Genomic DNA, 16,700 nt, shown 5'->3' on the forward strand with positions numbered 1-16,700 from the left:
CACTGTACACATGGGAACTTTATGAAGTGAAGGTCAAAAGTACAAAGTCATTGTTGAAAGAAAGCTAAACAAAAGTGAGCAGGTTTGGTTGAGGTATGATTAACGATTAACAAATGCCAAGGCAGTTATTAGTAAAGTTAGTTATACAGAATCAAAGTTGGGGAAAATATAATAGGAAAATAGATTTTAGCCTCTGTCATTTACTGTTTTATGAATACCTGCCTGATGAAGTGGGATTTTATAGCACAATGGATGAAGCAGCTGGGATAACGGAGTCACAAGTTAGCATATTTATAAGGGCTGTGCAGACCTATTTTATGTGAAGAGGAAGCTAAAAATAACAATAAAATGGAACAAGCTCAGCGTTTAATCCTCTCATTGAAACAAAGTTTGGTGTGACTTTTAATCACAACCCACAACAAATTTTGGTAGCATCAGGTTCAGCGACCTAAATCACTGGGAACAATAAAGACCCACAAGGAAAATACTATGAAATAAACAATATTTGAATTATTTTATCCTTAAAAAAAAAGAGATTCTTTGATACAACTTCCCACTGTGAACTGTTCTGACGAATAAGGGAACACTTTGAGTTCTGCAGCTCAGATGAACAGAGAAGAAGTGGCGGTCACTAGCAGATGGAGACTGGTGAATGTGTCAAGTGCGCAGAGCTTTGGAAGAAAAAAAAAGTGACTGTGCTGTGTGAATGCTGCAAGAAAGATTCAAATCAACCCGGACATCTGTGGCCTTTTAAGGTCTTCGCTGCACAATAAAGAGACAATGTCTTCACACACAGCAAACAGCTCCCAAACCATGAAGGAGAAATGGCTGACAATGATGCCCAATGAAAACCTGAACTAGCAAACAAACAAGAATAGCAATGTTGTCACTGCCGTTGATGTTGCAACCAGGAAGACCGAATAAGATGTTAAGACAAAATAGAAAAATAATTTACTTATTTAAACTTCTATGTACATTTTAAAAGAGAAGAGAATGCATTCATATCAAAATTCTGAATTATATGAGTGCAAGAATGTCTAAAACGGAAACAATCAGTATGGAAATAAGAGTCAATTACTGAATAAATCTTAAATGTTGCAGTATTAAATATGAGATAAATCCTCTATCGCCAGCTAATACTGAGGTAAATATGTTTTCTTTTAAAAAAAACGCAACCTGAAATAATTAAATAAATTAACAAATTAATTAAAATAAAAAATAAAATAAAATCTGATACAAGAAAAAAAAAAAAAAAAAAAAAGTTTTGTATCCCATTAAAAACTTTCCACTCTTCAGCTGTCTCTTTTAAAGTATTCCGTTTCTGCCTCTCTGCTTGTCATCAGGGGCTTTCAGTGACATACCACATGCCACCCGCTCCAGCCCTTAGTGGACCCCGAGGGACGACGAGGGGCACAGTCAAGCAATTCCCAGCCTGTTGGTCTGTCTGTCTGTCTCCATGTCTTACCTCCTGTCACTCTGCCTGACTACTTGAGTCAGTGTAACCAACGTGTCACCTCGCCTGCCGTTCTTGCTTTCCACTTACTTACATCCCCACCTGGCTGCCCACCAGCCAGACCACCTACCTCCTGCCAGTCTTTTCTGCCTGATGGCCTGCCCGTATGGCTCGCTGCCTGCTTGCTTTCATGTCTCCTTGTCTCCATGCCAGTGTATCAGTCCACGAAGCTTTCAGTACACCAATCTGTCTCACAGCATTCCACTATGGTTAGCACATGGTTGAGTCATAATCTTGATTAGCTTGTTTCACTGACCAACATAGACAAAATCAATTATAAAATGAAGGGTAAAAAAAAAAAAAAAAAGTCTTTTAACATGTAAAATACCGTTCCATAATCGCACGGCTTCAGGCTGTTTTATACTTGGAAAATTGAGCATGGTTGTTTGATTTTTGGTACATCAAACAGAAGAAAAATGAAAGGCAAAAATGTATTTGCTCTCCATGCTTGAGGGCCAAACTGTATGAACGTAAAAACGTATTTAATTATTCATATGATTTTAATGAAAGCAGCAACCTTGCAAGAAAAACTGACCAACTGTTTTATTTGAGGTTCTCTCTTTTCATAATGCATTCATCGTTTCACTGAATTTATTACAGGGGCCGTATAAAGTTGCTGACTGACAGGCTTTATGAAAAAAGCTCTCGATAAGGTTATGCAGAAGACATAGTGAGAATATGGAAATACACAGCTGTTCTCGCTTTAAAAGTTGCTCTCTGTAGTTCAGGGCCTTGTTTGAAATTCCAATCTGTTTTCAGGGTAAGAATCTACCTTGGCCTATGTGTTTAGAGGCAGTGGCTGTTTGCAGCTATGGTGTTAAAAAGCAGCACAGACAGTAATTCAATCAGCAAACGCTCATTCAGTCTAAACACAAATGTTTTTTTTTTTTTTCTGTTTTACAGAATAGCTTTCTTTTCCTCTTTTATTCCATGGTATCTCACAAGAAGGTTGAAGTGGGGATTTTAATTAACCCTGTGTTCTTTTAGATGTGTCTAAATAATCATTTTTACTGGAGAAGTTATTGCTTCTCAATAAATAAAAAATAAAAAAACTTAAACAAAGGTTTGCTTTTAGTGAATGCTTATTGTATAAATTCTTCTCTTTTTTTTTTCCAGGGTGTGTGTGTGTATTTGTGTAGGTCGTGCATTTGTTGGCAGACATGTCTTAGTGTCGCTCACTAATCTGGTCACGTCTCAGTGATTGGGCAGACAGTGTAAATGAAGTCCAGGACAAAAGAGCTTCCAAATATAAAATGTAGACAAGTGTTCAAGTGTTCTTTCTCCTTCGTTCTCTTTCAGACGTACCGTCTCTGACATTGTCCCTGTCTGCAATTATGACCTGAAAACCCTCACAGAGCTACTCATCATCGAACTAGGAGACAACCTTAGTCTTTGTTACAAAACTGCAGGAGCCATGTAGGAATTAATTTTTATGATGATATGCCAAATTTTATTTCAAATTGCTTGGCATGTCAAATAGTCGAATACAGCAAATTATTATATTTTCATTTTTACTGTCACTTTATTTCAAGATGCACAAGTAATCCAAAATAAAGAAATAAATAGCAATTGCTTGTTGCATCTTAAAAATACACAACTACTTACATAATACCAAGAGTCTTTTTTTAGTCTGGTTACAGTGTAATTGTAACACACCAGTATAATTTGAAAAAGATTACAAAAAAAATGCATACTACTGAACTGTATTCAGGAGAACCAGGGTAAATAACATCCAGGTGTTTTAACATTTTGAAAATTTTAAAATGTAAAGATAGAGAATCAGTGGGGAAACAATGTGTCATAAAATTTAGTCAGTCTTTTAATGAGGCCTCCATTTAACTCAGATATTTCAAATTAACACATCAGAAGCTTGCAAAGCCATCGCATCAGAACATTGGCTTTCCCACATTGTTTAAAGCTGTAGCAATTTATGGATGTAAACTTCTGATTGTTTCGAAAGCGATGCCATTTTTTCCCCTAGCTTTTCATCTCACCATTCTGACTTTTTTCTGAAACAAACCCCAAATTATGCACCTACCCGAGAAACAAGTTTGATGTCACAGCCAATATCCCAGAAACTTTTTGAAAATGTTTGCCATATTGAATAATTGTTGTTCCTTAAGCTAAAACTAAACGTGATAAAAATTTAATTGTGGGTATGAAGGGAAAAAATGCTGAAAAAAAAAAACATAAGCAAAACATACTGATAACACAAACTTTGAACAACAATTTTAAACACTCATAACAATGTAACCGCTGTCTTGATCTTTTAATGTAGGGAGCCCTGAGGAAATTGGAATATGTGGCAACAGCAGAGTAAGATGGCCTTTCAGCTATTTGTTTTGTCAATCTGCATTCTTTTTCATCAAGGACAAACTATGTACTTTGGCAAGATTTCTAAAATTTTGCCTTAAATTGATTGAAGCAAGACATAAGCATGTATTAGGTGTTTCAAGAGAGAGTCAACAAACATGACTTAACATTCACGTGGGTGTACCTCGATTGATAAGAATACAATTTAAACGGTTATTTAGTTCGGTATTTCAGCTTTAAAAAAATCAGAATATGGATGCATTGCACACATATTTTAAATGTTTTTCTTTTCTTTGTTATAACTATGTCATGAAAAACTACAAGCAACGGGGATGATCACGTCCTTGAGGGGTTTGTAGAGCAAATTTCATTCAAAAGGATGGAGGGAATTCACAAGATGCGGACAAAAATATGCATATTTTGTTCTTCGTCTTGCAGTCATCCTAAGCCCATGGCCAGATGGGTGTCTTCTGAAATCCCTGTAGTGTGACCAACCTCGACACACAAGCAGGAAAGCTAAAAAGTCTAGAAGCCTTCCATCTTGTCCTACAATCTCTCTCTCTGCCTGCTGTAGCCTCAAACTGTCGAAGCAAAAATACCCACAACATATCTACTGAGAGACCCAATTCTCACACCCAGCCCTCCCTGGAGAACAAGACAGCGAGAGACACAGAGGAAAATGAGATGCTGCTTCGACAATATTTTTAGGGGCTAAATTTCGATGACAAAATAAAAAAGTGGAGGTGAAGCGGGGTCTAGTAAGGGAATGATAAAAATAATTTTACACACAAGCAGATAGTGAGAGCAGGAGATGATTTACATTTTACCCTTATAAGCATAAATACTAAGTGCCTCACTGATGCAAATCTCCAACACAGCTTTGTTATCATAAGCTGAGCTGGAAATCAAGAGAAACCCTCCCGAAAAAGGGAAAAAAAGGGACAAAACCTGGTTTTTGGCTGATGAAAGCAAAAACATAATTAAATTTAAGGGATTCTATTAGGACTGTACCTTTTGTTTTTCTGTCTCTCACACTCATTTAAATGCTTGGGTGAGTTTGTATTTGTTGAAAATATTTTTGCAATTAAGATTTTCTGACAATAGGGTTAGCAGTGGCATCGTTGGTTTAAATTTGCTGCACAGGCTCTTGCCTTCGGTGAACCTGAGTAGAAATGAGAGGCCCATGATGGATAGATGGCCAATGTACTGATCTCACCACCATTACACGAAGAGGCATGCACATTAAGCTTTTACAACTACGTAGCTGCTTTAAATAAGGCTAATGAGGTCAAAACTACTGTCTGAACAAGTTATGTAACTCATACTTCTCGTTAAGATCTCAACAACTACTTCCAACTTGTTAAAAATGAAAACATTAAAGTACTTTGATATTTTGTACATATCAAAAAAAAAAAAAGTTCAAAGGGCCACCCTTAAATTAATAGCAAAAGTTAACAGTGATGTATAAATGTTTAAGCTCTTTTTTGTCAGGAACTTTTAAGTGTGAGTTTCCACAAAGCCAAGAGGGAAAGACGTCAGGTCTGATTTTAGATGGGAAATTAACATCTGGTCAGTCATTGAAAAAGAAAACCTGGCACTTTGAGCTATTCGTTCTTTTTTGCTCTTTTCTGTTAATGCGTAAAGCCTAGACATTTAATAAAAATCACATACATGCATGTCCCTGAGTATGTTTCCTACCATGTGAAGCATTCCACATACCTTGGGATCGCTTTGAACAGCAACAGTTGAGACACATCTTGCAGGCATTTATTTTACATTAAAAATTGACTGAGGTTGTCCTTAAATTGAGTTCCAGTAGAGTCTTTTTCTAGCCCTGGGCGACATGACGAAGCGCAGTGGGGGTGAAGAGAAACAGCAGGGGTGCCTTCCATCTCTGCAGTTTCTTAGTGTTGATTTAGTGTACAGAGCCCTTAGAGGGGCAATTGTTGCTGTCTATCAATCACTGGAGAGGTATAATGACATTTCTAATCTTTCAAGAAGTTGGCAACTGAGAGAGATGATCATAAAGTCAGACTGTGGATTGCTTACAAGTTATTCAGTCTAGTTTGAAGGGTGGTCAGAAAAAAAATAAACTTGTTTTTAAAAAATGCTAAGTATGGATTTAGCTTGAAGAGTTCTATGTGCATAAAGCAAAAAGCCAAAAACTTAGATGCCTGAGTCACACACAAACTGCACATAATGCCCTACAGGAAAACATCATCCACTGTATGCTAAAAGTAATTTTAACTCGCTTGCATAAAAAATACTAAACGTAGTAAATCAAGTAGGAGTACAAAATAATCACCAAGAAAAAGGCAAATGTAAAAACGAACATGCAATAGAACGATAAACAGAAAACTGCTGAATTAGATGAAACAATACAAAGTTGAGAACTAATGTGATCTGTACAAAATAAGCTTCTGCCATTATCAAACATCCCAAGTAAAATAGCACTAAAATGTTCTGATTCAATGTTCTGATAAAATGACACGTAAGATAATTACAAAGAAAGTCTTCTAAATTTATTAAATGAGGAGTTGTCCTTAAAGACTATAGCACTGTTTGTGGATTTAACGCCTGTATTAATATAAATAAACAAACAGTAGGATGCCCTTATGTTATAATCCAGGGCAAAATGGCGTATTGGACTCCTAGGGGTTTCCCTGGTCGGATAGGGTGGGCTGCCAGTTTAGACCAACATTGTTGCTTTGGAACGACACTCTGCCTCAAACTATGCCTCAGCCAATGCGTCTCTGCCTCTCCTCCGCTCCAGCCAGGCAGATCCTTCAGCACATGAAGGAGAGCTAAAGAGTCAGCCAGCTGACGATGAAGAGCATAGATCAGAAAACCTAGTTTCATGAAGCCTGGCCTACAAAAATAAATAACTTCTGTGGTTTTTATTAAAAACTCAACAGCCACAAAGCAAAAAAAAAAAAAAAAAAAGCCATTACCCTACTTGTGCCACATAAATTAAATCTCCCTGTTTGTCTCTTGCAGCCAGCAGAGAGCTGAGCAGTGCTGTGGCTCTAGCTCGTCTAGCAGGGCCGTGCCCCGAATGGTATGGGGCCTCAAGCACAATACGATTTAAGGGCCGCTCTTGCTGTTAGGAACATCACCACCACTAACAGCATTTTAATGCACATTGGGTGGAATCTGGAAGAGAGGGCCGAGTTTAACTGGCCAAGCTTAAAAGCAATCACGATGGCTGGTTATAATTTGCTGAGAAATATTTGAGGACAAACTGGGTACTTTAGCTTCCTCCCACAGCCCAAAAACATGACTGTCAGGTCAATTGGTCTCTTTAAATTCTCATCAGGTTTGAGTGTATCATAATACTGATATCAGATTATTGTTCAAACTGTAGGACATTACTGTAAAGCTTTACTCTAAAGAGACACTGAAATCAGAAGTACAGTACCCCTCCAATGTCCTGTTCAAGAAAGCTCTCTCAGTAATTGTCATCAGAATCAATTTGTGCGTTTTCACCTTACTTGCTATAAGAAATTTGTGAGAAGGTGATTCTAGAGCTTTGTGTGAAGCTGTGAATGTCATGGTACCTTTGGAGTTTAGTCCGATAATTTCTTGAATTTCTGCTAATTCTTGGATTTTTGTGGTGTGACCATCTTAGTTTTTGAGGAATTTGTTTCCCTGAATCCACAGTCATTCCAGGTCAATTAGTCATTTCCCCTCTGCTCTTCCCCCACATCGAAGTTTTCTCTTTAATTTGGTTCGAATCACTAGTTCCTTGTTCCATTGATTACCCCTCTTTTCTCTTTTCCTTCAATCCTTCTATCGTGCATCAGACACCCACTCAGTGGTTTTTGTATGTTGTTTAATTCCTGTTGTGTTGTTGCACCTGTCCATTGAATTTTATTAATTAAAACTTTTCATTATGACTCTGTCAGCCTCATGCGCCTCCTTTGGGTCCTCAACCACAAAATATGGCAGTACATCTCTTTATGTAGAAATGCAATTGTGTGACGGGGGAATTGGCATTAAAAATTGAGCATGCCGAAACAGCTGGTCGTATTAGTCCACCAGATCAGTCCAGATTCATTATTCGGCAGGTACAAGTCCAAGTCCATCAAGCATTAAGAGAAAATAGAGACGAAGCAAAGCTGATTTTTTTTTTCTAATTCATATTTGAAAAATTTATTTAAGCACCGGAATGAAAGGATGCGGGGAACCGCGTTATGTGTGACACAGACTCACTGAAATACTGCCTGTGCTGAGCAGATTCCCTTCATGGCAGCACTATCAGTCAGGACATGATGGCAACAAAACATAGTTATCACCTTTGCACCTCCAAGTAGATTGTGCTCTCTTTGGAGTTTCAGTCCACCATTTTTCTCTCTTCTGTGTTTCTTTGTTCTTTTACTGCAAGTCACTTTGGATCACACAAATATTCTCTTGTCTCCTCAATTGTCTTCACCAATTTGATTGGTTGTTTTGCAGTTTTAAAATGATAAAAGCAGAAGAATGAGTCCCAACTAATCATTCAGATTGTTATAACCTTTACATGGACACTGTTGGACTGAGCAGTGGTGGTTTCTGATATGGGCTATATGGGCATTTACCCAGGGCTGCACTGAAAGAGGGAGTGTACAAAAGCACCATATTGGAAAAAAAAAAAAAAGGTATTTATCTAGTTAACCCTGTGTTAAGTAGAAAACCCTATTGCTTCTAAGTACGTAGCAGTTCTTAGAAGCAATAGGAATGCTGTTATTGACAAGCCAATAACAGCATTCCTTCAGGAGAAAGTTTCTTTTTCCAAACAACCTCTTGTATAGTCAGGAAAGGTACAGAGGAACAGTTTTTACTTCAGAGATTGTCTGCTTAAAAATAACATCTCAAATATCCCTTTAAATCTCAGTTCTAAGTTTTTTTTTTTACTTTTTCATAAGCGTTTGTGTTTATAGTCAAGCAGGATATACAATATTTGAAATCAACTCTAGAAAGTATTAGCTGTTCGTATAAAGGGGGATCTGTAATAATGTACATCGTTCATAATGAGCTCTAAAGAGGCTGAGTGCATTTTTCGATCACTTTAAACTTCACCTACTTTAGCTGGTTGGCTTTTACATAATTTTGCCTGTGCAAAAATAAGCACAGATTACAACTGCTCAGGAAGTGCAACCTGGTCATTTTGTTTTAGATATATGCAATCTGCCCATCAATGTTTTCTGCAGCCTGCTTTGTGAATTTATTGAAGAGCAAAATGGGTGCAAAAAATTTAGGAGATCGCATTGCTTTGTAACCCCCTTTTTCTCAATGTGTTAATGTTTCCCAGAATACCAGATTAGTACTTAAGCGTTCATCTGTTCTCCAGCATGCCATTCAGTTTTTCAGCTAGCTTTGTGTCTGAGCTTTAAGTTTTGCTATTTTTGTATGTGTGAGCCACTGTTTTTTTTTATTTTATTTTTTTTGTTTGAGAGTGATTGGCACATCCCAGTATGTTGAAGATAAAATTCTTTCTCTTTTCATTTTTCAATTTGACTTAGAATTTTCCTGAGGGAGCCATTTTCTCCCCAGTCTAAGCTTTTAGACACCATATGTTCTGCTTGTGGTTATGTTTAGGAATTTAAGGGCCTGCCGATCTGATATCTACTGCAAGGGCTCATCATGTGGTGATAAGCACAACACGTCATTATCTCTATTCTATTGTGCAGAGATCAGGAGAAGCCAAATCTTCTTGGAACCATTTAATTTACTTCAGGCAACCTTCTGCCCACATTTGCTTATCACACTACTTTGATTTGCAGATTGACGGGCATTTACTCTTTTTGTTAGACTGCTTGCATTTCTTACCTTTACCCAGTAATTAACAACATCATTTGAATGGAACAAAACTGTAATTTATCACAGCATTTGCAAGTGATTTATTCACAACACACACCCCCGTGTAATTTTTCTAGAAGCTCACCTGAATCTTTTGCAGCTGTCCTCGCGGATTTGGGGATCAGCAGTGTAGAGCAATCAGATGTTGCTTCTGATTGCTTCTGTTGTGCAATACACAGACTGAGAAATTATTTCACACACAACTGACATGTTCCAGGATTCACTTGAGCTCATTGTTTTAGTCTGCAGTTAAATATTAAACTAAATATGAGAGATTTGTGTTGCTTTTGACTGCTTTCCTTTTTAACGCTTCCCCACAGTAGCAAACAATCAGCTCAGCTCCCTCAAGAGAATCTGCTCCTGATTCTTCAACCTGAGATCATTCAGGTTATGTTTACCAGTGGATGATGTCCTGAATAGTAAACACAAACCCCAAAAGTCCATGAGATAATGGCTCAGATGGCATTTAAGTGGCACAAACTAAGACTTCAGTCGACTTTGTCTGGTTTTGTAAATGCCTTGAAGACTTGAGGCCATCTTAATTTCCCTTTGGGATCAATAAAGTATTTGGATTTGAATTGAATGTGAATTTGAATTACTCTCTCTTTGGAACTCAAGTCTAATGAACAAACTTTATCTTGTATGAGTACAACAATTACTTAAAAGGAACTCAGTGCTTAAGCTGAGTCTGCAGGTTTGTGGACCATGAAAACTGGACGCTTGTTCTCCATGTTTGGCTCTGGCTGCAGGGTCAACTTGAACCAGAACACGAGTGCTCCTGGAGGTGGTTCAGTGGCAACAGCTAAACCATTCAGTGATTTATACCGAATGGTTTATATTGAAACCATAGTCTGAAACTTGTGCAGTTTTAATTATTTACTTAAAACAAGGTTTAGTATCTTTCCGGAAAAAGTTACTTTTAAGTTAGCCTTATCTCATTTGCACTAGAAACCAGCGAAAAATATTTAGGAAGATTTTATGTCTTTACAGTGCAGTGCTGCCAGCTGCGCCACCACACAGCTCTATTGGAAAACCAATAATTTCTTAAGTGACTTGTCAATAGAAAACATTTTTAATTATCCCATGTTGGCAACTTAAAAGTAGGTATGCTTTAACAAATCATTATATGGAGCCAGTGCCTAGAAAAAGTCAAATTATACAGTAAAGCAAAATGCATGACCAATACCATGTATGACAAAGACTGACTTATAGCAAAAAGAGACCCATAAAGGTTGCAGTGTTAAGTCACTAAGGGGAAAACCTTCCTGCATCTGAAATTCATTCAGGTAGTTATCGCTCTGCCCATCTAGATTTATACTTTTCTAAAGCCATGAGAGACGATAAATGGTTTTCTATTCCAAGCACTTTTCTTTCTAAGTGCCCAACTTTAACGACTGTGGGGCAAATGGCAATTTAGGTCTCAGCACTTCTCCATCTTTATGTATTTAGACTTACTTTAGTGTTGAAAGTACCAAGCATGCACTGACTGAAGAATGTGCATTGATTAGTGAATTCAAAGCTGCCAGTTACTTGGTTTTTAGAAGATCATAGTTGCCAACTTATTCAAATATCAAACACAAAGGGATTGTACTTTAAAAGATACATAAAAATGATTAATCTCACTATAAATGTGACATTACACAAACACTGTGTATGAACATAAACATAAATTTGTGTGAGGCTTTAGTGGATGTTTGCTTTTATCTAAAGCAATCACAGGTGAAAGGTCCATACATTTACAAGTTGCAGACCACAGATTTACAAATCAGACCTTTGCTAAAATTCTTTTGAGAACACCCCAAACAAGACCAGAGAAATGGAGCAACCACAGCGCCATTTTATAGCACAATAGGGTGACAATGTTACTTTCAGGTGTTATAAAAATGCTGCGTCTATCAAACATGGCTCAAAATTATTTTGACTTTGCAATTTAACACCTTGAAATTGGGCCTCTGTCTCTTTAAGAAGCTCCTGCCCTCTCTAACTCTCAGCACACTTCAGCGTTTCTCCGTTAAGTTGTTTCCAATGTTAGGAGCTTTGCACTGGTCAGTAGTTTGTATGATGAGTTAGGCAGATGCGCAGTTCTACCAGGTGTTAGTTGTTGCTAACACTTATCTGACGTAGTTGAGTGGGTAAGGTGCAGGTAGGGATGCTGTGAGGTGGAAGCTCAGCTTGGAGACTGCAGCACCGGCGCTTGGTGAGAGAAAGTGGTTCTGCATCCCAAATGGCTGAAAATGGAAATTAACGGATTTCTAAAGAATCAAAACACTTTGATTTTGGTTTCTGAGGAGGAAATATTATAACATGATGTGAAGCTTAAAAAAAAAGTTGATTGATTCTTGAGAATAGGGACAAAATGGGTTTTAATTTTCCCATATTTTTTTTTATTATTATTTCTCAACCTTATGTATGAAAATATGACAAATAATGTTTAGAAAATATGAAGATGCTAAGGTACAGGCTCCCAGTTGCGAATTTTTTAAAAAAAATTACATTTTTAATCGACCTGACCCAAAACTTTGTCATCACCATCTGACAAAAATAAATCTAAAATGATTTTTAAAATACTCCATTAGTGATATTTTTACTCAATTTACAGACAAATGCTTCTCAAGAAATAAAATAAATATTATTTAAAACAAAAAACAAGAAAAAGTCCATCTGATGGAGTTGACAGTGCATGACGGAGTTGACACAGAACTGAAGGTGGTGACAAACTAGTGAGTAAAATGAAAAACTTGGTACATGTGAAGTAATGCAATTCATGTAAAATACATTAAAATGAATTAGTTGCACAATTAAGTGAGATTTGACAACAATTTCACTGAAAGAGTCAGAAAAACTCTGACGGAGTTGACATCTGACGGAGTTGACGAAATGCCAAACTACCTCTATGTATATGATGTTATTCTGAAGGAGGCCATATTGTAGCTCGTCAGGTCCATGAAATATTTACATTATACCAAAATTAAGCTTTTATTTCGCAAAATTTCATCAAAGTTTTGTAAATTGTCAGTTATGGAGTTGACACATCATGGTTGTGACAAACAACTTAGGAATAAAACAGAAGAAAAAACTAAAGAATAACTTAAGCTAACCGGAGCTAACTAGCCCTCCTAGCAAAGGAAGAGAAAAGACAACGTCATGGGGTCCTCAGAAGTTCTGGTGCCCCCCAATAATGCCTGATTTTTTTTACATTCTTTTCATTTCTGACGGTGTTGACAAAAACTAAGGACAAATTTCAACGGAATTGGAAAATATCTAAAAATTATTTTTAATTCAATTTATCGATACTTTTATAATTATTTATATGACTACTTATACTTAATTGTCATAATATATAATTTTAGTATTTCTTTAATTGTTTTAGACTATAAGAATGTATTGAGTTCTGCTCCTGGACAAGGGCTTTTACAGGCATCATCCACCAACTGCAATGTTTAAAATAAAAAAATATTCAGCAAACACAAGAAAAATATACATTGTTGTGCTCAAATGACCCAGGTTAGTTTAGTCAGATATTTGAAAACAATATATTTTGTGTATATTTTATTCAAATTTCATGCTTTATCCATAGGACCTGTTTTGTCCCTATTCTCAAGAATCACTGTTACATAATACTCCACCTTAATGAAAAAAGAGATATCAGCCACAAACAAGTTGTATTTTCACATATTTTACTAAAAAAATGTAACAAAATTTTTAACAAAGGACATTTTTGTTAAAAAGGACTTTTTAACAAGTCCTTTTAAACAAAATGACTTTTTTCTGGCTATCATCTTGTTGAAGAGAATGTGACTTATTAAATCATAATTTGACTTTTTAAAATCAAGGTCAAATTGAAATCTAAACTACTATTTTAGGCTTAATGTGAATTTGGCACCTGGGCCTTCAGAGGGACATTACAGATTTAATCCACCACTATAATGGTGGATTAAATACATACATGTATACAAGCCGCCAATACCATCATAAACAAAAAAAACTCAGTGACCCAGGTAACACATACAGGTGCTGGTCATAAAATTAGAATATTGTGATAAAGTTCATTATTTTCCATAATGTCATGATAAAAATTAAATTGTCATATATTTTAGATTCATTGCACACCAACTGAAATATTTCAGGTCTTTTATTGTTTTAATTTTGATGATTTTGGCAAACAGCTCATGAAAACCCAAAATCCCTGTCTCAAAAAATTAGAATATTATGAAAAGGTTCTCTGAACGAGCAATAAAAATAATCATCTGAATCAACAAAGTAACTCTAAACACCTGAAAAAGATTCCTGAGGCCTTTAAAAACTCCCAGCCTGGTTCGTTACTCAAAACCGCAATCATGGGTCAGACTGCTGACCTGACTGCTGTCCAGAAGGCCATCACTGACATCCTCAAGCAAGAGGGTGAGAAACAGATAGAAATTTCTGAACGAATCGGCTGTTTGCAGAGTGTTATATCAAGGCACCTCAGTGGGAAGTCAGTAGGAAGGAAAAAGTGTGGCAGAAAACGCTGCACAACGAGAAGAGGTGACCGGACCCTGAGGAAGATTGTGGAGAAGGGCCGATTCCAGACCTTGGGGGAAGCAGTGGACTGAGTCTGGAGTAGAAACATCCAGAGCCACTGTGCACAGGCGTGTGCAGGAAATGAGCTACAGGTGCCGCATTCCCCAGGTCAAAGGTCAAGCCACTTTTGAACCAGAAACAGCGGCAGAAGCGCCTGACCTGGGCTACAGAGAAGCAGCACTTTGGACCACTGTTGTTCAGTGGTCCAAAGTACTTTTTTCGGATGAAAGCAAACTTTGCATGTCATTCGGAAATCAAAGTGCCAGACTCTGGAGGAAGACTGGGGAGAAGGAAATGCCAAAATGCCAGAAGTCCAGTGTCAAGTACCCACAGTCAGTGATGGTCTGGGTGCCATGTCAGCTGCTGGTGTTGGTCCACTGGGTTTTATCAAGGGCAGGATCAATGCAGCCGCTATCAGAAGATTTTGGAGCACTTCATGCTTCCATCTGCTGAAAAGTTTTATGGAGATGAAAATTTAATTTGGTCTGGAATCGGCCCTTCTCCACAATCTTCCTCAGGGTCCGGTCACCTCTTCTCGTTGTGCAGCGTTTTCTGCCACACTTTTTCCTTCCTACTGACTTCCCACTGAGGTGCCTTGATATAACACTCTGCAAACAGCCGATTCGTTCAGAAATTTCTATCTGTTTCTCACCCTCTTGCTTGAGGATGTCAGTGATGGCCTTCTGGACAGCAGTCAGGTCAGCAGTCTGACCCATGATTGCGGTTTTGAGTAACGAACCAGGCTGGGAGTTTTTAAAGGCCTCAGGAATCTTTTTCAGGTGTTTAGAGTTACTTTGTTGATTCAGATGATTATTTTTATTGCTCGTTCAGAGAATCTTTTCATAATATTCTAATTTTTTGAGACAGGGATTTTGGGTTTTCATGAGCTGTTTGCCAAAATCATCAAAATTAAAACAATAAAAGACCTGAAATATTTCAGTTGGTGTGCAATGAATCTAAAATATATGACAATTTAATTTTTATCATGACATTATGGAAAATAATGAACTTTATCACAATATTCTAATTTTATGACCAGCACCTGTAGATACTGAAATCTGATTGGACAGAGCTCCGATAATCCACACTGACATGTATGGGACGCAGCGCAGCCAAGAGAAACGTTATAAAAAAGGGAATAGATTATTGGGAGTAGGCTAATAAAATTTGAATAAAAAATTATAATTTGGGTTGTAGATATATTTTAGGGATTTTGATCATGTTTAGGCCTGCAGAGAAGGGCTTGGAGCCCTTTTGGGCCTAACACTGATTTTTACATAAATTGCTCACCAGTCATGAATGTCACATTAGACTACCTTTAGCCAATCAAGTTTTTATTATGATATACTCTTTCCTAAAACAGATGGAAAGTAAGGTAAAGCTTGAGACTAAACATAAATGAAAGCTAAATTACATGACAATAAAACTGAACAAGATTGCTTTATCAACAGCACGAGCAGAAGCATTAAACTTTGCAAAAAGGACATGGGAAAGTTAAAAATATATCCTTCATTTCTAGTGCTGGGCAAATTTTTAGATCAACTGATGACATCTACCCACACACTGCATAATGTATGCAGGCACTGAGGTGGATTTTAAAGGAGAATGCCAATTACGTTGTCACTGTGAATGACACCAAAGTGGTTATACATTCAAATGACAGTCAGTTCAAGGTTGGTCCATGTAATTAAAACTCTATGTTATCACTGGTTAAACGTTTAAGTTACAAAAAAGCATCTTTGTGAAAGTGAAATGACATCAGGTGTAAAGCTATGTGAAAACAGAAAAGGGAAAAACTGGATGTACATATATCAATATTTTCTCTTTCTCTTTTATCTATCAGATATCTATATATTTATATTTGATATCTGTATAATGAAAGCAGAGTTGACCAAACCTTGTTTGTGCACATAAACTTGGACAATAGAGCTGACTCTGATTTATTGTCATATTATTATATTAGATTTTCTGAGTTAAAGTCACCAGAAGTGCTTAAAATTTGAAGAAGGCCATGTGTCTTTGCAATAATTCCCACTACGCCATCTGGAGACGTTTTTGAAAACGATTTGATGTTGTTTTGTTCATTAGAACATAACAATGTAAAGCAGAATGCCAATGACGTTGTCATTAGACAGCACAGAGACACTGATTTTAACTGAAGCATGTTCAAAAATTATGACTTGAGGGAAAAATAAAATTAGGGTTGAAGAAATTCCAGCTCATGAATCTGCAGGAGGGACTTTCATTGTGCTCCAGCAACAATGCACAAGTCCTCTGGTGAGGGGTCAAGTCTGGTGGTGGTTGGTGCATGAGAGACCAACCACAAAGCACAATGAGGGTTTTTTTTTCTGTAAATTAGTTAATTTCACATAAAGGCTGAACACGTGTTAATTGGATGAATGAGAACAACTGGGAACATCTTGTCCATGTGTGACGCAGACAAATTAGTCCATGCACTTGTAACATTATTACAGCA

The sequence above is a fragment of the Poecilia mexicana genome, unplaced genomic scaffold (genome assembly GCF_051168715.1).
Source record: "Poecilia mexicana isolate PSO_F unplaced genomic scaffold, ASM5116871v1 scaffold_13, whole genome shotgun sequence".
Taxonomy (NCBI): domain Eukaryota; kingdom Metazoa; phylum Chordata; class Actinopteri; order Cyprinodontiformes; family Poeciliidae; genus Poecilia; species Poecilia mexicana.